This window comes from Microtus oregoni, unplaced genomic scaffold (assembly GCF_018167655.1).
Source record: "Microtus oregoni isolate MIOR12 unplaced genomic scaffold, Mior012 000072F_ref0000427, whole genome shotgun sequence".
Taxonomy (NCBI): Eukaryota; Metazoa; Chordata; class Mammalia; order Rodentia; family Cricetidae; genus Microtus; species Microtus oregoni.
The window spans coordinates 3352537-3374840 of NW_024543979.1; the positions used below are offsets into that span (position 1 = coordinate 3352537).

General features: G+C 42.4%; 1 protein-coding gene across 1 annotated transcript in view; it reads left to right on the top strand.

Moving 5' to 3' along the window:
* The window catches only part of Arhgap24 (Rho GTPase activating protein 24), a 389929-nt gene that overhangs the window by 208348 nt on the left and 159277 nt on the right, over window positions 1-22304 (top strand). The gene's annotated exons all lie outside the window — the stretch shown is intronic.

The window sequence follows — 22304 nt, forward strand, 5'->3', positions numbered from 1 at the left end:
ACAGGGTGTCTTTTGATCGAATCATGCTGGGGACTTTCTTTTAACTCTCTATTTTGATTGAAGTAGTGACCTTTAAAAAATGGACAAGATAATGCCTATGACACTGGCTGGCAGAGTATTCAGTGGGCACTAGCTTCTCACGTGAGCAAATCACCCTCTGTCCTTTGCTTTCCTCGGCATAGGACGTGGTGAGGAAAAATGAGCCTCTGTGGTTACCCATCCCCAACTCCATAAACAGCAATCTGGAAACCATGCCTGCCGAGAGACACACACCACACTGCTTCTCTTACCCAGTAACTGTTCTTTTCTACTCTATCACCCAAGGGTGTAGGGCAGGCCCTCAGGAATTCAGCTCCAGTCATGAACAGGGGAGCCCAATGGACCAGCACAGCTTGTTCTGATGTCACTCCCCATCGCCTGCAGCATGTTCTGTGCCCCTGGGAAATGCCATTCTCTGTTCAAAGTCACCATTTGGGACATCTTTCCAGCCTCTTTTGTGGGATCCTTTTGATTTTTATTTTTGAATAAAAAGCCCAAATGCTTCATTTGCTCTCATTCAGTGCTAATCAATTGCTATGGGGTATTTTTAGGTCCCATATTTTTATAGACAAGACGAGCAAGAGGAACAGTGCTTCCATGCTTTGGAATGGTGGAGGAGACACTATAGACGCGGGAGGGTCCTGCTCCATGAGCAAATGGCATCTCTTCTCTGAGCATCTGTTTTCCTCCTCTACAGAAGACAATTCATAATGTTCATTAAAGTTACTGGGTTGTGTTTCCTGTGTGCAGCAAGAGAAAATCAGTGTAATAAGCCTAATACTTTTCCGAGTAGAAAAGAAGTCCAGAATAGATGCAAACTTCCACCATGTGCCACGGTGTTAGCCTGGGTGCTGAAGACACTGCTGCAGCACGCATGAGCTTCAGGATGGTGGGCAAGGCCAGGTAGAAGGCAGCATATAGATGCAACTTCCACCATGCATTGCTGTGTTAGTCCAGTGCCGCATGTGCTGCTGCTACATGCATGCATTTCAGAATGGTTTGCAAGTCAAGGGTTTGCAAGGCAGCATCAGTTTTAGGCTCTGACTAAAATAGCCTTTTCAGGAGCTGGGCTTGCCTTCCTGGTCAGTGTTTAATTCAAGAACCATTTAAATGATGTAAGAGGACACACAGCACAGTGACAAAGGGTCTCCAGACACCTCCTTGTCACTGGTGGGGAAGGGAAATGGCACACCCTTGCGAAGCTCTTCCTATACTTATTAGAAATCGCAGTCGCAGAACGAAAAGACCACCGAGTCTGCCAAACAGGCCCAGAGGCTTTGCTCATGGTAGGAACTTATTTCAGTAACTTTGGGTTTTGTTTGGTTGGTTTTTGTTTTGTTTTTTTTCTACTTTCCATATAATTTGGGTACTGGTATCTACTTAATCAAGTCACTTTCAAGTGGCTGCTGGGCTGGGGAGATGACTCCGTGGTTAAAGCACTGGCTATTCTTTTTGGAGCCCCCAGATTAAATATCCAGCACCCACATGGCTGCTCATAACTATTTGTAACTCCTGTCTCCAGGGGTCTGTCGCCCTCTCCTGACCTCCACAACCGCTAGACACACACATGATGCACAGACAGAAACACAGGAAAAACCCATGCACGTAAGATAAAATGAAATTTAAATGTGGCTGCTTTCATTAGGACTTAAATCAAGGAGGGGAGGGCATCAAACCTATGTATTTACGGTACTCAGATAGTGAGGCTCACCAAAGCATCCAAGGCCTGGCTGCCCTTCAAGGACTAGCAAGTTTTCTCTTAATGCCAGGGCATCAGCCTAGCCTTTGAATCGGTGCCTGTTTCCAAGTCCTGTTTGGAAGTCAACACTTCAACAGAGCAACCTGTGACCCTAACACACAAGCGTTACGTGCCAAGCAATGTGTGTTCGAGTGATTGTCAGCTAAACTGGCTTCGGCTTATTTTTAGACCATCCGTCATTCTGTGTAATAACGGGTTCTCTGTAAATGGACTTGCTAAGCAAGGTTTTTTTTTTTTGTTTTTTTTTTTTTTTATTAGTACCTTTCTCTTAGTTTTAACTTTCAAATGGCAAAATCCTTTTGAGAGCCTGAGCAGACAGGCCTCATGCCTTATCCTTGCTAGAACACCTCCTGTGGTGTCTCGGTTTTCTGTCTTCCCTTGAAGGGCACAGCAGGAGATAATCCTTGGGAAATAGCTTTCATTTGCATCTTATGAACATCCTTTCTTTCTGTTGGTGATCCTTAGACTCCTCTCCCGTGGTTTTCCTTTTAATATTACTTATAGTAATCTTCAGCAACCACCATTTGCCCTCCTTGCTGCAAACAGTGGGAAGTACCCCTTGTCTCATTGGATTGGGGTACCATTGTGAAGTCTTCCTCTCCCAGTGCTTCTAATGACCACCATGCTCCCCTCTCTGTTTCTTTGCGATCTGTCTTTTAAGTGTTCACGTATGATGGAGAACTTGCAGTAATTGGCCTTTCACATCGCTTTTGTTTTTGCTGATCCCTGTAACACAGTTATATCTTTGGAACTCACCCCAGTGAATGTTAGCTCCTACCTGGCAGTCTACTGCCTCTCCCCAGCCGTCTAGGGGATATACCAGTAGCCCACTAGAGGGCAGCAAGGGGCCAATGGAACCAACTCGACACACTCACTGGCATTTATAGGCACTGGGGAAAACACACCTTTTAAATTTTTTTAACAGTGTACTTCTGTTAGAAATACTATAGTACCGATAACTCGTGGATATGAGCATGTGCGGGTCACAGAAATTTAAATAAAAATGTGAAGAATAAACTCAGTGCTCTGTGAAGGAAGTTTCTCCACCTGAAGAGATGAATCAATTCAACCACTGCATTACCGAAGAGAGTGTGAGATTTTTCAGGAGGTACCCCCTTCCTCTGTTCTTCATCAGGAACCAAGCTACCTCTGAATGGTTGCTGGAGAAGGAGGCCTGATGGCTAGAGCTAAGATGAGGAGCAATGCTGAGGTGTGTCTACTAACCTGGAGTGGTATGCAGGACCAGCAGGTGAGGAGCTGAAGCACCGGAGCCTGTGTGGGCTGCATGTCTGCAGGATGAGACTGTGGTTGCCTACAGATGTCTGGACCAGGGCTGTAAGCCTCTTGGATTGCAGTCTTAGCATAGTGAGAGAGCATCTCTTCTCTCTAGAGACTTCCTGGAGGAAGGAGAATAATCAGGCTTAGGGGGAGTTGTTTTTGGACTTTTGGGGAGGAATTTCTCTTTGAGCTCAAGTTTCTGAGGAAGTGTACATCTTAGTCTCCGAGTGTTCATAGCACAGGAGTTCTTACATCAGCACCACACAGGGAGAATTCCTTCACAAGTAGCTCAAGAACCTAATAAGGATGCTATGGAAAAGAAAGGTATAATTAAATGTTAGGAGGAGAGGTAGGGAAAATTATTTTCTGCCAGAAAAGTCAGAGAAGATTAAATGTAGAACAAGACATTGGACTTGGTTCTCAAACATAATAGGTTTTTTTTCCCGAAAATTTGGGAAGAAAATTCCAGCAAAAGGAAGCACAATATGAACTGGTAATACTTTACCCTGAAAAGAGTGACTACGGGCTGTAACATTGTCAAGGAGATAGCTGTGGTTTGGATAAATGTTTCTCAAATGCCTGCATGGTAAACTGGTCCCTGGGCATCACTCCCCTTCCTATCTTTGGCTCCTAGCCGACATAAAGTGATCATCTTCCTCCACTACAGACCTGGCCAGAAGCAACAGAGTCAACTGCCATGGACCGAATCCTCTGAAGCGTTGAGTCACATCAACCTTTACCTCTTCTTAAGTCCATCCTTCCAGGCATTTTGTTACCGCAGCAGAAAGTTGACTGTGGAGGAAAGAGCCAGGCTGTGAAAGACTTTACACGGAGTATGAAGGAGTTCCAAACTCATTCTGTGGTTACTCTGACAGGTGCATAGAGTTGGGTGACCAGCACAGCACTGAGGGAAATTTCTCTGTAGAGCTGCAGCTGACAGGGAAAGGCAGGTTAGGATGCAGTTAGAATTGCCTAGCTGGAAGGGAATGAATCGGTGAAGTAGGGCCATGGTTGTGGAAATGGAGGGCAGGGGAGACATAAAACAGATTATGATTAAGGAAGGAATCGATTATTGGCTTGAAATGTTCTAGGTCTAGGTATTTTCAAGATCTGTAATCCTGGCACATTCCAGCAATGGGCTATGCAGGAAACAATAGACAACCCTCTTCCGTTTCAAGATCCATAGTCTTGAGAAACCGAGACACAAGTAAAAGTGATGAGGCCAAGATTGTGTGTCAGTTCAGCGCTCCGAAGGGCTGTTTACAGATTGCTGTAGGATGTTTGGCTTCATTTGCTCAAGCTAAAATAAACTTCCTTATTTCTTCTGAAAAACTTGGATTTACTGAGCTACATGATGACATGTTTAACTAAATTGAAATTTTAAATGAAATGTCACACTCTTGTGTTGATGGGGAAGACATCTGATTTTAATCCAAGAGAGAAATAACAAAGCGTAAACCTTAAATGAACTGAGATCGAGTCCAACTTAACTGCTCTGGGGTTGCACTCTCTTAACTCCTGCAAGGCTGCTAGCATGCCATTCAAGCTATGCATGCCTGGAGCAGCCTGGGATTTATGGGTTTAGATACAAAGGTAGGGAAATGCTCTGTAATTGATCCACTATAAATTTAATTTTATACTCCTTACTGGTAAATGTTTCAATCATATGAAATATCATTCTGTTCCACTGCAATGGAAACAACATTCCGGGTCTCAAGAAACAGTGTTTTTACATATGCTTTTATTTAACTGTGACATTAAACATCTCATATGGCAACAGCAATGCTATTTTATTTCTGTTGTTTGAGTAATCTGCTTCCAAACAGGAATAGGACCAAAACCTCTAAGGGTTCTACTTCTGGAGCAGGGCTTGGAGTCAGCTAAAGCATCACAATGGATGCCATTTGGATGGTGATTGCATCTTAATGAGATGCAGGGAGACAGGAAAGCTGAGAGCCAAGGACAGAGCATGGAAGAAAAGTGTCCCATCACCTCAGCCATTCTCACAAACTAGATTCTGACTTGCCCCAAGTAGCTCATGCACTGAACAGCCCAACTGTGTGTCATATACATTTTATTTATTTATTTTGCCTTCCGGCTTAGACAGAAGCGTATTTACTGTGTTCCAGTTGCTCTTTGAGTTATGTCATGGCTGTCTGTGCATTTTCAGTAGCAAGTTAGTCTTACTCTATAGAGTTTATCAATAATTTAAAACAACCAAAACAACAGTGAGACGATCTCTACACTGTCCATGGGAAGAGTGAAGGAATGAGGGCAGTCTGGTCCTTTTGAAGATGTAAGTCCTTATTCTTACATGGTGCTGAGGAATCCTTCCTTATTAGACTTCAGATCACAAATGCCGTGGAGATACAGGGCTGTCCTCATTTGATTCTCTAGGCTCCCGATGTTATAGCAAAGGTGGAGAAATACCCTCATCTTCTCAGTAGAGTGAAGACATCCTAGAAGGATCTTCCAGGCTTTGAAAGGACTCCTCTTTAGCCTCTGCTTGAACTGACACCTTAAGTAGCCTGGAGTACTCTACTGTCCCATTCTGATTTCTCCTCAATCAATCACTTTGTGTCCACACAAGAGAACCCAGCACACAGTGGAGCACGTGAGTCCTGATTGGCACCTCGTTTGTTAGTGAATTCTTCTGTTGTTCTCCTAAGCTGTGAGTTGGGGGATCAAGAGAAGGTGAAGGGAGAGGAGGAAATAAAAAAGACACCAATGGTGAAGGAAGGAAAGTCCAAATGGAGGCTTCCTTGCTCTTTGACTCTTTCTGATCACACTCAACCATGTACAGTGGGTATCTCAAAACATGTAGGTACTGTGTCATTGTCAAACCAGGGTGATGTCGTCTCTACCAATAACAACATTTACTATTTCTCAGTGGTATATAAAGACAAGATACTCCCATAGTTATTTTGAAATATACAAAGGATTATTATTCAAAAACACCTCAGTGTGTAAAAGGCAGCCTCATTTTCCCTCAGTCGATGTCATAGAGTTCAAGTCTCCTGGAACTGGCTATTCTTTTCCTGGGGAGAATAATACCTTTCGTGAAATCAGTGGCTGGTTTTAAGGTGTTTGCGGAGAGAAGGAGCATGCAGTCCATAGTAATGCCTGTACTATGGTCAACATGTGGTATTTTGTTTCGTCCCCAACGTTCCTGTTTATGTCTCTTAGCCATTATATTGTCTTTTTAAGTCCTGTGCCAGTTGGCCCCTGGCCATAGCAAGATTGCACAGTGAGGATGCATAAATACATCCTATAAGTACACACATCTGTCAAGGTTCTGCCTGAGTCTGCTCTTCCGTTTGAGGGGTTATGAGGTGAGGAAAAGGAATCATTCTTTAAAAAAAAAAAAAAGATGATTGCTCCAAACCAAGTCCAAACACTTAACCATCATGCCATAAACATCTTTGGTTTCATTAAGAAGTTTTATTCCACCTTTGTGGAAAAAAAAAGATAGCCTAGTATATCATGTGCATGTGTTTGACACTGTTGAAACATTTACCTGACGACCACAGGATGTCACATGACACACCATGCTTGAGGATGATTAAGGAAAAAATGTGGTCGAAGAAAGATCTGAGAGAGAAAAATATATTATCTGCAACCAGCTTCCCAAACTTTCCTGTCTACCCTGAACCAAACGTAAATTAGCATAATTAACTATTTTAATAATGAATAGTATTATCTATAGAAGTATTGCTTCTTAAAGGTGACTGTGATGGGACTTTGAATAGTTTCTTCAACTTCTTCCTTAAGACAGATTTAGAAGGTAGATGTTACCAATGTTTTTAAAATGAAGGGGATGATGAAATCCAAAGATTAAAACAAATTTGCCCAAAGTCACATGGGCAAACCTCTGGAATTCCCTGTGTTTGTACTGTTCGAAAGCCTGGGCTTTACAGGCTGCTCGGCTCCCCTCATTTGTGGCCAGGGTTCCACAGCACCAGCCCTGGGAGACAGGGAAGCAGGTTGGTAGGGATTCAAAGAGTCCATATGTGTCTGCAATTAAGAGAGTTTCTGTGTCATTGCATAGCTGTGACAATCAAGAAGGTCAGGCCTTTTTTTTTTTTTTTTTTTTTTTTTTTTTTTTTTTTTTTTTAGGAAAAAAAGAACTCCAATATAACAAACTCCAACACAGTGCATCTCTGGTTTTCTGTTTGTTTGTTTTGAATCATTTTTAAAAATGTAATGGTTGGATATCTTAAGTCTTCTTTGAGTCCACTGAGTTCCCTGTTCATATTTAAAATAAAAAGATCTTAATGCTCAGTTTTTACATCTTCCAGACATTAAGTCAATATTTTAAATGCATATGCACTCAAAAATGTGCCTTTTACACCAACTTACTTTTTACCAAGTAGAATGATTTAGTGTTGTTCTCCAACATAATAAGCACACGATACAGAGTACACTAAAGATAAACCGTGGACATTCTGCTGCATTAGCTGACTCTTTTTAGGAGTGTGAGCATCTATTATTTGTAGTGTCATCAAGCATAATGGTACTATACCATTAATCTACAAATTTATTTTATTTATTTATTTTTCTCGTATATTATATCCTAACCATAGTTTCTCCCTTCCTCCCCTTTCCCTTCTCCCTTTCCTTCCCTCTCACCTAGGCTAACTCTCTTTCTATCTTCCCTCCGTGTAGGAGGTCCTTCTATCTATGTGTTACTTTGATTCGTTAATGAATAAAGGAACTGCTTTGGGCCTATAGCAGAGCTAGAGGGGAACAGAGCTAAGGAGAGAAAACTGAACTGAATGCTGGGAGGAAAAAGGCAAAGTCAGGGGATGCCATGGATCCGCTGCCAGAGATAGATGTGCTGAAACTTTGCTGGTAGGCCACGACCTCATGGTGATATACAAATTAATAGAAATGGGTTAAATTAAGATTTAAGAGTTAGCCAATAAGAAGCTAGAGCTAATGGGCCAAGCTTAATTTAATTAATGCAGTTTCTGTGTGATTATTCCGGTTCTGGGTGGCCGAGACCAACAAGCGGCTCCTCCTCCACCACCTCAGGAAAGAGCAGGCCTCCCAGGGCCGTGAACCAGGTCCAGCATCATATGCTCCCCGTAAGACCAGGCCCACACCGTCACATTACAGCCTGAATGTATTCGACCAGACTGGTATCCCATTTAATATTCTTTGTGAGAATGATTAACCAGGGTGCCTGGGGCACTTGCATAAACCACGATTTCTTGTATTTTCCAGGAGATAAAGCTTGTTAGTTTGTCAGCTTATAGAGAAGACTTGAGGTTCACTCGGTGGCTGGTTAGAGTAGCCGCAGCCCCTTAGGCAGAGCACACCTCACGGAGACACAGGTGTCTGGGGAGCAGGCCTAAGTTGAAAGGTCCAGAATGGGCCACAGTGGAGGAACACAGAGGAGATGGAGCTCTCAAGGGCAGAAGAGGCAACCAGATCACCTACTCACTCAGCTCCTGGCTTGCTGACTAGATTATTTCCTTATTTGGAAGTTAGAATTGTTTTAAATACTTCTCTCTTACCCTTCTAAACATTTAAAATGGCCTTTAAATGTTCATAACCGTGTGGTGTCTTTTATTAAAGTACTATCTCAGGCATTACAGATTTAACCTTCTTGCCAGACATAAGACGTTTTTCTATATCTAGCCCTTACACAAAATGCAAACACAGCAATAAACAGGCTTGGTATCTATAATAACATCTCATATAAAGTTTAAAAAGGAACATCTGCATTTTTCACATCAGTCTATATGTCGTACTATATTTGTTAGTGCGAGTTTTCTGCTAGTAAATTTGAAGAATTGTGAAGAAGCAGATCCACGAGTTAAACGGCAAGAACCGAATCCAGCATTTTCTACATCACCAATCGCCCGGGACACCACTCACAGAGGCCTCCCTTTCTCTCCACGAAGAAGTTTCTAGGTGAAGTGCTCACGACTTCAGATCAGTTTCCCTTCTTTTTACTGTGGTTCAATTCATTTCACAAGCAGATTCTGAAGACAGCCACGATTCCGTGTACCACGGCCCAGGCCTGGGGATCCACGTCTTAGCTTTTCCCTGGCAGTCCGTGCATTGAAAGGAGGAAGGGAAATTGACAGTTGGTGGGATGCATCCCCAAGCAGTAATGAAGTGATGGCTTCTCTGCAATGTGATTAGTGACCTCTTCGCTCTCCACCGAGATAACCTCTGTGCTGTCAGTAAGCAGATGAGACACCGGTTTGATGCGGCTCTTTTAGCCGTGGAGTCCGGTATTGATTGAGAAGCAAGATCTGAGGTTTTGTTAGGGCTGAGAACAGAGGAGAAATCAAGGTCATTTTCTTACTTTTGTTCTCTCTCTCTGAACAATGGCTCAGGGGCGGGGGGAGCATGTGTGAATGCTCACCGGGATGAAGGCTTTTGACACAAGCCATCCTGATCTGACAGATGTAGATCTTCTGCTGTAATTATCTCTTTGAAAAGGCAGTTTTCACCTCTAATGCTGACACAGAACCCAGGTCTTGTGCTGGCAGGACAAGTCTTCTACCCTGAGACAAATCCCCAGCCCCTCCCATACTCCTCCAAGGTCTCCTATTATCTGAATCCTTATTGGTGTTTTCCAGCCCAGCATACTTATGCTACAACTATATGTGTTTATGTTTAAACCAACAAGTTCATGGGGTTTCTTTGCCTCCTTTTGTACACTCCCAAGAGTCTACAGTGTCGCTGGAATTTCTGCAGAAGACATTTGTCTCTGGGCACACACATTCCTTTGTACATTGATTTAAGGAAGAGTTACAGACACATCAAAACAAACATACAAAAACAAAAATAACTAGGGTAGTCAGAAGAACAAGGATGTCTACCCTCTGCCATACATGGAGTGCCACTAAAGATACCTAAGTGAGAAACCTTATAAAATTCAAGAAGCATATCTTGTAGTAAATCATCTTTCTATCAGCCGTGAAGATGTCTGGTGTGATGCCAGAGACAGAACAGTGTTACCAAGCTCTGATGTCTTGGAATTGTATCATCTTCTATCCTTGTTTGGTAAATGATTCTCTGATAAGTGTTCTGGGGACTACAGAACACATTTGTATACAAGAGACTGCAACACTCCTGTTATGAAAATTTGTTTTTAGCTTTTCTCTTTGAAATAGCTATCCATGGGGAAATGCCCTTACACTTGAAACTTTTGAGTGATTTTCCTTTGGTTTAGCCAGAGAAATGTACCAACTCCTATAGAATGGTCCTGGTCCTGAAGAAAAGATGAACAGGGCTCTTTTAAGGTGAGAGGCTGTCAGAGATATTTACTGTCACCAGCTCAGAGAAAATAGACAACGTAAGGGGCCCTGCTATGTTAACTGAACACAAAGTGAGCAGAATTGGCTTGGTAGTTTGCAAACACCCTACAGCAAAACAGTACATCCCCTAAAATGAAACGGTTAAAAGCAAAGGAAGGAAGATGAGAACAAAGGAGAATCGGGTGGAGAAGGCAGACAGATAACAATCTAGGCTGGGTGAAAACAAGATCGAAATCTGAATTACACAACAGGCGCCCCGCGCTGGTCATGAGACAGGAACTAAAGGAATGTGATCTCAGAGCACATGGGCTCCAAGGCAGGGTGATGCAACTGCAGGACCGGGTGCATCTTATCCAAGGGAGGCAAACTGCAGACTCCAGACCTTCATCAGCCCAAGAGGAAAATGTGAATCAGAAACATGACTGAGCTCAGACTGAGGTCATTGGTCTACACAGGCAGGGAAATCTTACCCTCCCTTCACACAGAGTCCAAGAATGAAGCTGAAATAAGGCAAGTTACCATCTATTAATCTTTTGTGCTGTAAGGCAGCAGAGGTTTTGGTACTAAGAGACCATTGTTAAGTAAAATGCTGGCTAGATATGATAGAGAAATCCAGTATATGAAGGAGGAGGGGAATATATTCAATATTATACCTATTGAACAGCCATATCGATTATACATAAAACTCAATGGTTGAGACATTTGAATAATGCTTCTAGAATACCTGATTTAAAAAGAAATGGGTGTAAGAGGCAGTAAACATTTATCACTTTGCAACATGTAAGACAGCCCTCTGCTGATTTTTCTTGGCTATCTGATAATTTCTACAAACAAGTTTTATAGGTTAAAATAGTAGAGAGGTTTTGAGGAAGGAAGACTCTTTGGGGTTTTAGTTTAGCTTTAAAGGTCATAAGGTGAACAATTTTGGAAAATTTTGGAGCTAAAGAAGATAACATTTCCTAAAAAACATATTTCTGGGTATCATATACACATATGTTTATTAAGTGTATGTGCATATGCCTAGAGACAGGTAGGGTTAAGAAGATAAATGATATGATAGGTAGCCAGGTCAATCTTTGTTGAGAGAGACTAATCTTTAACAATAGTAAGGGTCAATAGGGCCACCAGCTTTTACATTATATAGTAATATTCATTTATATATTACTTCTCTGATAAAAAGGAATCGATACAACATGAGGGAAAAGTCCAACATCCTGTCTGCCATCTGGCTACACTAAAGGTCTGCCCAGATGTGAAGGTCTGCCCCGATGTGAAGAACTGCCCAGATGTGGGCAATTCATTTTTCCTACTCTGAAGCTTGTTCATCCACGAATTTGTTAAAGAATTAATCAAAGACTGCCAACCTCGCCGAGGCCTCCTTTGTTCTTCTCCAATATGCTGTCTTGTAAATGTGGAGTCCGTCTCTCACTATAGGAAAATCTGAAAGTGTGGGAGCAATCTTCCCCTGCTGGAGAAAATCCTTCCTCCTGCATTAGCCCTGCAAAGCATCCTCCATGTGTTTGGGGGCCTTACATAAATTTAATGCTTAAGCATTATTAAGCTCAATAAAGTTTGGCATTTTATGCCTGATGTTTTGTCCTCTCAGGATTCCTAATCGGCATAGTGAACACTAAAAAGATGAAATGCCTCCCTGCTCACTAATGTTTGTATTCTTGGGAGTCTGAAAAATCATTTTTACTGTTACTACCAGGGCTGTTTTGTCAATAACTGGCTGTTCTAATTTTTCTGTGATATAAAAAAATATGCTCTCCGTCTTCAAGTACAAACGAACCTTAAGCAAATTTAAAACATATGGGAGATAATTATTTCAGAGAGCAGTTGAATTTCACATCCGAGGAGAACCTTCCAAGTAATCTTATTAAATCCTTGCAATTTATACAAGCAAAACTAAGCCCCGGTGAAGTGCAGAGCTCCACCCAAGGTCACACTGCTCACCGTGGACTTAACTAAGGCTGGAGACATAATTAAGTCTGGTTGATATCCCTTCTGTAGCCGGGAGTGCTTACTGCCCATGCTTGCCCTCCCACCCTTGTCTAGCTTGGCAAGGGGAGCTTGTGTTCATCTTAAGAAGGGAGGGATTTAGGAGGAGAGCGGAAGACTGTGCTGCTGTTCTAATCAGTTTGGTGGTTGTTGACTTTGACTCACAAAAGGCTAACTCACTGGCAAAAGCAAGTATGTGCTTATTCTAAATAAAGAAAATATTTTGGGGGACACCCCCTATCTACTATCACTGTCTTCATCCATTATAGCCAAGGTGTTTATTCAAATATATTATTTTATAAGGAAGAAGAGACAATACATATCTGCGTATTAGGGTTCCTCAGAGGAACCAATAGGAGATGTGTAGACACATAGATATATTTAAAGACATTTATTTTAAAGGATGATTCACCCAAGTTTGGAAGAAAGAATCCCAATAACTTGCTTTCTACACACTAGAACCTCAGAAGAGCAATACAAAATGCTTGCCCATCCCTCAAGCCCAAGAAGCAGGAAATCGTACCTGTTATGCCCGAGTCTAACCTCTGAGATCTAGATGCAGCAGTGTGTGGGGGCAGGTGAGGATGGATGTCCTAGCTCATGCTGAGAGAGCAGATTTAGCATTCTGTCTGTGGATGGGTTCTTGTCCTCAGTGGCATGGTCAGTGCCTGTTGCAGTAGAGAGGTATAGCTTCTCATCAGATGACACAATGCTAACTCTTCCTGGAAGTATTATCACAGACACTACCAGAAATAAACTATTAGCAGCCATCTGAACTGATGGGCCCAGTCACAGGACAGATACAACTGCTAATCCTTCCCTATTATCTGAGACTCTAATATAATGAAGAAGCATCACCGTTTTCCAACGAAGTAAGCTACGGCACTGAAGTAATGAATCACACGTACATTGGCTGCTGGGGCCTTTGGTAAGGAGCTGTGAGCAACTAAGAATTCTCAAATGTTGCCTTACTTTTAAAGCTGGGTACTCTAAATCCTATGACCCCATCACAATGATGATGATGGTGGTGGTGGTGATTGTTGGCGAGTGGTCGATAGAATTAACCAGACTAGCTTATTAATACAATATTCAGCTTTAATAAGGGGAAGAAAGGGGAACTTACAAAGCCAGAGTTCCAGCGAAGCACAGAAAAACAAACAAAGAGGGAAAACAAGCGCACATTGATGGTTTTATAGGCTATTTGGGGCCCCGGGGGAACACACCCCACAAACAACGTGATTGGTTGAGATTCCCCATCAGGTGATGATGATGATGATGATGATGATGATGATGATGATGATAAGAAAGAGGAGGATACAGTGCTAGGAATTGAACTCGGAGCCTCATGTTTAGTAGGTAAACACTCTACCACTGACTCACATCTCCAGTCGATGACCTCATTCTTGAAGCTGTCACCTAAAGGTCAGCTTTCATGTCCATCTCCTAAGTAGAGATTTGCCCATCACAGCCTGACTCTTGCTTGGATCCTTCTGTAATTAGCGATGGTGCCTCTGTTTACTTTCCATGAGTGGTGGTTTGAACAGCATATCGTATCGTAACTACAGGGGGCTTAAAATACGCTGGAGAAGGAATATGCCTAGTCAACCTCAAGGCAAATCTCAGCGTTTTCTTCTATGTGGCCATATCTACCTCCTGCTATTTTCAGGGTCTTGGATTTTTACCTTTGCCTTCCTTGATTCATTGAAACTGAATTACCCTTCAAACTCCAAGCAACTCAAAACAATATCTGACTTGATTGAACGAGGCTATCTGCTAAGTTCACTTTACCTCTGCTTTCCACCCTCCGTCTCACTACAGTGTGCGAACAAGGCCTCCAGGCTGCAAAAGAAATTAGATTAGCAAGATGAACTCAATGAAGGATCTGTGCTTTGCAGGGCAGCTAAATACAGAGTTGCATAGAAACTAAGGAACTTCAGTTGCTTGTCTGCTGAACCTCCATCTGAGCAAGGTACTGCTGCGGACTCCTGGGCGGTTCTGCTTGGGAACCTTTCAGGGCTTTGCCAAGTTACACTCCAAATAAGTACCAGTGTTGTTACTCAATGTCCAGATTTGAAAAATGTTCAGAATTAATGTCAAAGAGAGGCAATTTAATGTAAAGAATAAGATTTTAATTATTTTTTTTTGAGATTTGTAATTACAGCACTCCCGACTTCCCTTGCTTCCCTCCAAGTCTTCCCATATACCCCTCTCTGTTATTTTTCAAATTCAGTCTCTTTTTCCTTGTTTTTCTCATGCATATACATAGATGTATATGATGTATATGCACGACTATCTGTAAATGATTTGTATGTATTATATGTGTTGTATATGTATACATATGTATATGTGTGTATATATACGTATGTTGTATATGTATTTATAGTCAGATGAATGTAAGTTCAGAATCTGTTTTCCTCGTTCAAGCTGTTTGCATGTCTCCTTGCTTGTGCATAAAGACAACATATGAAAAATGTCTCCTATGTAATAGGGATTTATTAAATACTAGTTTCATCTCATATGAGGTTCATTGTTCTGTAATAAACCACAGCAATTTCAGAGTATGTTTGTTTTTCTAGCACCCTTCTACATGAGGAAAATTCAAAATGCATTTTGAGACTTTTATCTCTCCCTTGGTCCCTCCCATCTAATCAGATTATCGCAGTTTCTTACTTGGAGTAGAGATAATTTCCTCGGTTGTCCCTTACATGCCCTTTTCCTGAAATAGCCACTCATCATTTTAAAAACAAAATATCCTCTGAAGAAAATCCTTCAGTGGCTTAAAGAATAATAATTAGATTGTCAATCATTGCCTTTGGGGTAAAACAGTACGGGCTGGGGATGTAGCTGAGGTGGTCGAGTGCTTTGTCTAGCAGCAACCATGATGCTCTGGATTCAGTCTCAGAATATCACAGACTGGGTGTGGCAGGGCACATCTGTAATCCCTGCACTCGGCACATCTGTAATCCCTGCCTTGGCACATCTGTAATCCCTGCCCTCGGTACATCTGTAATCCCTGCACTCAGCACATCTGTAATCCCAGCACTCGGCACATCTGTAATTCCTGCACTCGGCGCATCTGTAATCCCTGCACTCGGCACATCTGTAATCCCTGCCTTGGCACATCTGTAATCCCTGCACTCAGCACATCTGTAATCCCTGCACTCGGCACATCTGTAATCCCAGCACTCGGCACATCTGTAATCCCAGCACTCAGCACATCTGTAATCCCAGCACTCGGCACATCTGTAATTCCTGCACTCGGCGCATCTGTAATCCCTGCACTTGGCAGGTAAAATCCCAAGTTCTTTTGAGCTGTATTTGAGGGTAGCCTGGACTACATGAGACTCTGTAAATAAATAAACAGCAAAATATATAAACAGTAAAAAGTATCTTTTGCCCATTTTCTCTTTTGTATGCTTTGTGAGCATCACTTATCCCATATTTTAGCTTTGGGGACCTGGCTGAAGTGACCCACATGTGCACCATACCCTGTCTGGAATCTCAATCCACTCCTACGTTCAGAACACATTTCCATTTCATTCCTCACAGAAGCCTCTCTGGTTCCTTCCAATCTTGTTTCATGCCACATCGACGCTTGCCTTTAACACCGTGACTCCCTTATAGTCCACAAACTGGTCCCATCTCTAAAAGGTAATGCTTACAGTAGAATCTGTGTGTAACACACACACACACGTGCATACACACACTCAACAAGTGCTCATGCACACACTCATATACTGCATGTGCACACACACACATGCATAAGTATACAGGGCATCTTCCACATGCACTTTAAATTGGGGATCAGTGCATTCCAGGACGGGAAGGGGGAACTTGCTCAGTAGTCTGAGGACAGAAAAATATGAGTCATGGAATAGGAAAGAAAAATCATTAACTTCAAAATCTAAACAAGTCTTTGTCCAAGGAGATAATCGATAAATACATTTTCATTCACTGAGCAAATAAATGCCGCTCATAAACCTATATTAATATATAGTTAAATATCACAATGAAAGTACACTCATTGTGTTAATGTGGTAAATGGAGTTATTTTCCTGAGTGGCACCAGTTTTAGGAAAGCCATTTCCTTTCTCTGAGGTCTCTGGGAGGAGGCTCAGGGCATGGGGGATGTCATCTTCCTCTAACAAAGATTCACCCTGTGTGGCCATACCACAGCCATTGTCCAGATGCTCTGAGCCAGTGACATCATCCCACAGTGAACCTGAGACCCTGGACCCAGAGGAGTTGACTCACTAGAACAGGTAATTAGGAAGCTGTGGGGGCAGGAGAGTGGAGAGGAAATCTAATTTACAGCTCACCAGAAAGCTTGGAATCCACGTGGATCCAAATTGAGACAGAAGATGAAATGACCCGTGAGCTCGCTGCTCCAACATCTCCTTCATTTTCACTCAGAACAAGTATATCTCAAGTGCAAGGTTTTTGCTTTTGTTCCTGAAGCATTGCCAGTTAACAGAAGCATGTTGAAACAATCGGGATAGGACAGGGCTGGTTCCAGGCTGTCTTCTGCTTCAGATACTGCTATAGAGTAGGTCAATTAATGGGGGGAGGGGGGTGTCCTGGAGCTAGAAGACCTAAAAATACAAGTATCTAGTTCAGTGCACACCACATATTCATAGAAGATATGCTGGCAGGTCAAGGATTTTATCTGGCTTGGCCCGAGTTCAGGAGTTTAGAGATGGCTTGCATAGATACAACTCTCTAGAGCCCTCTGGGACTCCATCTTTACTTCCCATCATGTCTCGTGGCTGAGCCACAGAAGGATATGCAGGAAGTCACTTGCAGAGATGGATTACTGTGAGCTTATGCTCGTGCAGCAGGAACTCTGCCAGCTGAAGAGTAGGACCCCAGGACCCCAAGGGAAAAAGTAGTACTTCCCAAATATCTATTTATATTTTACGGTCCTCAGCACTGGCACTGTGATTTATAAATTAGATCTGCTCTTATCTATCTAGACGAATACAGTTCAGAATTCATTCCAGAAAATCGTTAGTACTCAGATGAATGGGGATGTTCTAAAATACAAAAGATCACTCTAGAGACTGGTGATGCCATGAAAAAAAAATCTAAGCTATAGAAACAGGATACGGAGTTTCCCCAAAGGAGGATATTATATAAAGAGGCCATTTTTTGCTGAGGAAATGATATTCAAGAGCAACCCTGAATGCTGAGAAGGTCTGTGAAATTATGAAAACAGAATATTCTAGACATGTGGAACAGAACGTTGGGAATTTCCGAAGGAAAAGTGGAAGATGAGCAGGTGCTAAATCATGCAGAAGGCCGTGATTAGGAGTTTTGATTTACGTGTGGTGTACTTGGAAGCAGTGAAGGAATGAAACAGAGGCATTATGGGAAATCACTGGGCAGCACAAGGTGGCAGAGTGATAGAAACATTAGAAGAAGTGAGGCCCAGCAAAGGTGGGGTGTCAGGAAGCAGGGAAGGGAGAGATTAGAAACCACTGGTAGTTGTGGAAGGGCAGTGAGTATTCTGAGATGGGAGGATGGGCTGTGAGAAGTTGGAGACAGTTTAAGTGGGAGTTGAGGAAGCAGCGGTTCTCAGCCTTTCTGACACTGCAACTCTAACACAGCTTCTGTAACGTGATTTAGTTGATGCCTCATAATTGCAATTTTGCTACTGTTATGAACTGTAATGTAAATATCTGAGGAGCAGGATATCTGACATGTGCCCCCTGTGAAAGGGTTGTTTGAGCCCCTAAAGGGTCTCAACCCACATGCTGAGAACCACTGGATTAGATGAAATTGAGACTTGAGATGTTCTGTGTACAGTCTAAAGTGTGCAAAGCCCCCAAGCATGAGATCTCCCCCATGCATGAGAACTCCCCTAAATATAAGATCTCCCCATTAATGAGATCTCTCTATGCAAGAGAACTCCCTTAAGAATAAAATTTCCCCATGCATGAGATTTCCTCATGCATGAGGTCTCCCCATGCAGATATCTCCCCAAACATGAGATCTCTCCATGCATGAGAACTCCCCTAAATATGAGATCTCCCCATTAATGAGATCTTCCCATGCGTGAGATCTCTCCGAAGCCTAGAATAGCAACCCAGCATCTGTTGCTGTGTGGCCACCTTCTTTACCACCAGTCGAGAGCTCTCAGAGTGAAGTGCAAAGCATACATTTCCTTCTACTGTTCCTATAAACCCAGAGGCTGAGAGCAGCAGAAGAGGTGGCCACTTCAGACTGCTCGCCCATTAATCCAGCTTTCCCAGGTGTAAGCACCCCTCAGAGCTAGCCCCATGAGTCTAGACCTTAAAGCACAATCAGTCTCTTTCCCTCCAAGTCACCCTTGGATCCTGAACCCAGGGCACTGCAAAGCAGGTCAGGCTGGAATACACGCCAGAGACCTAAACAGAAAGGCAGAAATGTTTTCTAAAACGGTTGTGAAACCTTGAGCTATTTTAGATTGTATAGAATTTACATATTAACAGCAGCACGTGTTCCCTTCCCAGGCATGAATAATAAAGTAGGATTGAAGGCCAACTTCCTGTTGATTGTCCTGGTCACCAACATTGCTAGTTGACCATCTTACTTAACCTATTTTGAGAGCAGCTGGCTCTTGGATTCAGTGTAATCTATTCTATTACCCGTGGCTCAGCCTTCTCCCTCTCTAAATGGCTTGCTGTCAATGCCTCTCCCCACACCTTCTTTCTTTCCCTGTGTGAAATGCCTGAGTCACTGGGCCTCACTCCACCCATGTCTAAACGCCACTCTTCTTCCTTCAACTGCTCCTATAAGACATACGTCACCATGAAAAGCCAAGCTCGGGAAATACAGAAACACTAAGGAACACAACGGGTACATATAAGGGCATTGGATGCCCCCCACTTGACCTGTCCATCCTGTGCCAATATCTGGACTTTACCTTTTCACAGAGCTGAAGTAGACATAGTTGGAAATTATGAAATGAAAATGAAATTCTGGCATTGTGTCAAAAAAAAATGCGGGGTATTTTTCCAAGATTCCTCAAGACTCATGTTTTGGATCTCAGTCTCTTATTTGTCAAGATGGGAGAACTGTTTGCACAATCATTGATTCCTCACTTTGGAAAATACATTCCACAAATGTAGTTGTCATTGCAGCACTGCACTTTGATAACTACCTGCTCATAAGGGGATTATTTTCTCCCTAACCTAATATAACACAGATGACTTAAAAGTAAACGGAAATTATAAAAACCAAAGAGTGAGCTTCAGAGTTTAGGGATGAGTAAATGTGGCCAAAGGTAGCATATACCGATAATCCCTGTGCTTGGGAAGCAGAGGCAGGAGGATAGCTGTAAGTCTGAGGCTAGCATCATCTATGTAATAAGTCCCAGTCCAAAATCAAGTAGCAGTTTAAAAATGGTTCATGGGCAACCTGAGCATTTGCTGTCTGTCTTGTTGTTGTTCACTTCTTGAAATGGTTTTACATCCTCACACACATGGTCTTCCTGCCTCAGCGTCACCTGTGCTGGGAGCACAGACAAGCCCTGCCACAGCCAGTTCCCATCGTGTTTGAATTTCAGATGTAAAATGGTGCGGCTGTGGGATTCCAGAACAGAGTCAGTGACGAGACTGATTTCCATGTGGGCCCCTTTTGTGTTCTGGCTTATCTGAAATAGGCACGGGGTTGTCAGGGTCAGTGTAACCCAGTGTTAGTGTGGAAAAAGGGAGACATTTGAAGGGTAAAAATGAATTTAAGAATTGGTATAGAAAATTCTACATGAAAAGAGTGTGGTGGCTTCATGAATGTCCAATAAATAGTTTTCAAATAAATTAATTGATTAATACATTACAGATCATAGTTTAAAATTATTGTACGAATATTATACCTTCAGACTGAGGAAGATAGTTTCTTTATATGTAATTAGAAAATGTTACATGAATGACTCTGAATAAAATTATTATGTTATGTATCTGTGTTTCTTAACAAAACTAATGGATCTGGGCAAGATAATCCCAGTACTCAGAAATTGAGGTAAGATTTGCCATGACTTTGGTATGCATGGCAAAACTGCATGTGAAACAAACAGATATATAAATAAATAAATACATGCATATAAACATATATATATATATGTAATACACACACATATGTATATATAATTTAATTTATAACTCTGAAAAATGCTCTGGAACAATGATCTTGTACACTGTAAAGGTTTGTCAGTTGTACTGACTAACTAAAATCTGATAAGCCAGTAGCCAGGAAGGAAGTATAGGTGGGGTGACCAGAATATGAGAATTTGGGGAAGAGGAAAGGTTTAGTTTGTAGTTGTCACCCAGCTGCAGAGGAAGCAAGATAAGAGCGCCTCACTGATAAAAGGTACCGAGCCATGTGGCTAACACAGACAAAAATTATGGGATAATTTAAGATGTAAGAGTTAATAAGAAGCCTGAGCTAATAGGCCAAATCAGTTTTTAATTAACGTAGACCTCTGTGTGCTTTCTTTGGGACTTAATGGCTGTGGGACCAGTGGGACAGAAACCTCTGTCAACAAAAAATGGATCTGGATTGTAGTCTAGTGATAGAGTACTTGCTTAGCATGGTGATATCCTGCAATTTATCCCCAGAATCACACACACCAAATCACAGCAATGATTACCATAAATAAATATGAGGCTGAAGTGATGGGTTTAATTGATAAAGTACCTGTTATCAAACAAGCATGGAAATTCAAGTCTGAATCCCCAGAACTCTTATAAAAGCCTGATGGTGCTTGAGGATATAGTTATACTCCAGAGCTTCAGGGAGCAAAGAAAGGCAAATTCCTAAAGCTCATTAGCCAAGCAGTATAGCCAATCAGTGAGCTTCTGGCTCAGCAAGATACACAGACTTAAAACAACACACAAGAAACACACACACACGCACAAAAAACAAAACTGTGAGCAATCAATACAGAAAGATACCCAACTTCCCTCTGACTTCCGTATTCACGGTCACACAAGTTACCTACACCTTCGTGTGTGTGGGAACACACCACACAATTATGTGTGTGTACTGCACACATAGAAATAAGTGAATGAATAAACAAATGGGCATGGGTGGTGAACAATGTCTCGACACACTGCAGGCAGGAAGAACCCTCCCATTGGGCTGGGATGATGACACCACGGGTAAACTCCTTGCCTTTTAAACAGAAGATTTTAAAAATCTTTAAAGATCCTGGCACTGTGGCTTGAGTCTGTAACCCCAGCACTGGAGATGTAGAGATGAATGGATCCTGGGGAACCATCCCAAGCTTGTCTAAGAGTTCTAAGCCAGCGAGAGATGCTGTCTCAAGAAATAACTGAGGAATGCCTGCAGGGTTACCCTCTGGCTTCCACACATACTCACATAATGTGTGCATGTACCCTTGTGCACATATAGACATACACACACATAGAAACCACACAGAGTCAAGATGTTTCTAGTTCCGGAGCCGTAAGAGCTGTGTGTGTCCCTCTCTGATGCTGAACAGAAATATCACAGATTAAACCTAACTCCACTCATATGAGGATCTCTTCCTAGTGTGGGCTCTGTGGAGGCTAGTGTGTAGGAACAACCCTCCATAGGAGCAACTCTAGAATCGTACAACTCTCCGGAAAATATAATTCCCAAGTATGCAAAGAGAACCAAAATTCTGGGAGAACTTTCAATCCTAAGGAGTTTGAAGCTGAGGAAGATGTTATCTCTGAGATCACAGATGGCAAGTGGTTCCCACGTTCTCATTGTCTCCCTGCTCGCTGCCAATGCCTTCACGCGGTTTATAATGATGCAGAGGTCATTTCCTCCCAGTCGCCCAGTGCGGTGGAAACGCTGAACCGGTAGTCATGAAACCTTATCTGTTAATGGAGCCACTAACAATCAAGCTGCCTGACTGACGGCATTCAGCTCAAACTTTCTGCTTTCCCTTTCCTGATTAGCAGAATGAGAAAGCACTGGGCTTC